The sequence below is a fragment of the Pteropus alecto genome, unplaced genomic scaffold, assembly GCF_000325575.1.
Source record: "Pteropus alecto unplaced genomic scaffold, ASM32557v1 scaffold10, whole genome shotgun sequence".
Classification (NCBI taxonomy): domain Eukaryota; kingdom Metazoa; phylum Chordata; class Mammalia; order Chiroptera; family Pteropodidae; genus Pteropus; species Pteropus alecto.
Window position 1 is genome coordinate 4015762 of NW_006431210.1, and position 2305 is coordinate 4018066.

A 2305-nucleotide genomic window follows, 5' to 3' on the forward strand; every position below is an offset into this window, starting at 1 on the left:
TTCTTTCTTTCTTTCTTTCTTTCTCTCTCTCTCTCTCTCTCTTTCTTTCTTTCTTTCTTCTTTCCTCCCTCCCTCCCTCCCTCCCTTCCTTCCTTCTTTCTTTCCTTTGTTTCTGTCAAACAAAAGAGGATTATGAACTTTTCAAGTGTGTGTGATAAAGACCTAAAAGGAAGTGTCATCGATGTTTTTACAACTCAAAAGAATATTAAACCTAGAGCCTCCAATTAGGATTATAGCTAGAGTTTCCTTTCCTAACCGTGTTCTGCTGGGCTCTCTTAGATGCCCTGTCTTTGGGTTCCTATTAACATCCCATACAGTCTGTTCCAGCACTTATCTCAGTTTTTAGTTTACTTGTTTGTTTATCTTATGGTCGGTAATCTTCTTGAGGGCAAAGACTGTTCCTATTCTCTAGAACTCTTAGCTCTTCTAGCATCTAGTTAAATCAGAAACCAGAACATTTGAAGGAATGAAGAACTTGAACATAGAGAGTTCAGTAGTGTCATAGAATTAAAATAGTTATTTATTTTTTATTCAGAGTAAATATGTCAGATGAATAGTGAATTTTGAGTCTGTATTATAAGGCTGGTAGTATGTTAGCTGTTGGTGTTATATATGACATGTAACAGACGTGATACTTCTCTCTTGGATCTTGGAATCCAGAAGAATGTGCTTCCAGGGACAGATAATGTATACTTATATATGGTTGAAAGAACAGAGAAGAAGTTCCAAGTTACGTTTCTGGCCAGATGATTGCGAATAATCAAAATCAGCAAAGATACTAATTTTTTTTTTATAGAGATGCTGCTGATAAATAGATTTTAAAATATTTCTAGAGATTTTATTTAAAATCTCCTCTGGTTAGCAGACAATGATGGCAACTTCTCACTGCTTTCCTCAAAAATATATTCATATATGAAAAATGACATATACAAAATTAAGGATGTGGAGGAAAACCACATCTTACAATATGTTAGAACAAAGAGGGATAAAACAAAAAAGAAGAAAATGTCACAAATGGAGAACATGAATATTAAGGGTTTTCCTGAGGCATAATCAAGGACCACTGAAATAGAAGCAACAAGCAAAGATAAAATTAAAGGAAACATCCTGGATTTGGAAAATGATTCTAAATAGACTGAAGTTGGTGGAGTGGAATGTAAAGATGCCATTTCTCGACAATAGTTTTAAAAAGAAAATAATCCTCTATTAATATATATGAAAAAAATTCCCAATATATCTATGAAGAAAAACAAATTGAGTATCATCAGACTTTAATGGAATATGCCCCAAACTAGTGACATTGAAGTGAAAGAATTATAATCCAAGAATTTTATGTTCAGCCAGCCTATTTTTCTTGATAAAGTTAATAGAAACTCTGTGTTATCAGATTAGTAATAATTCAGAAATTTATCACTCACATACATAGACTTTATGGGAAAAACATTCTAAAAAATGCTCTTCCTAACTAAAAGACAAATGAAAATTAAATCCTTACAATATAATATTTAAAAAGTGGTATTCATGCTAGGGAATATCTATTTTAACATGGGCAGAATTTAAATAAGGAAAATAATTAATGTATAGATATTTTTACTGCAGCATTATTTTAGTACAAAATGGCAAAAATTTAGATGCTCGATATTAGGGAAATGTCTTTATGGTCAAATATAATGTCATTTAAATTAGCAACTAATCTCTTGATATAGGAAAATCATATGATATAGTTTTAGATGGAAAAGAAATAGAAACTATATCTCTATGTATTTTTATGCATATACGTGTGTATATGAGTGTATGTTTGTGTGTATGTATAGTCAATGATATAAAAGAAAAAGCTAAAAAGCTAAAAATATTTACTTCTGAGTTGTGAGGGTATGGATACATTTTTTTGCTTTCTTATATAATTTTCTTCAGAAATTTCTACAAAAAGTATATATCATTTTTATAATTATAAATAAATGCAAAAATATAAAGGACTCTTTTTTTCTTTCTTAAAGGAAAAAATACTTAAAGATTTTTAAAAAGAGTCAGAGGCATGTGTAAGAATTGTGTCACAGATTTAAAATTCTGTAAGAATTTTAGTCTTGAAAAAAGACTCTTCCTGGCCTCCTCACTTTCCCTCCCAAATCATAATGTAAATATAGTCACATCAAATGAAAGCAGGATTAGCATCCTGAGAAATACAGCATAATACTAACAACATGAATAAGACAGAATTTTTTAATTTGCATCAGACTTTTTTTTTTGCCCAAATGGGAGATAAATAAATGTTAATAAGAAGATATTATATTTTACATAATATATA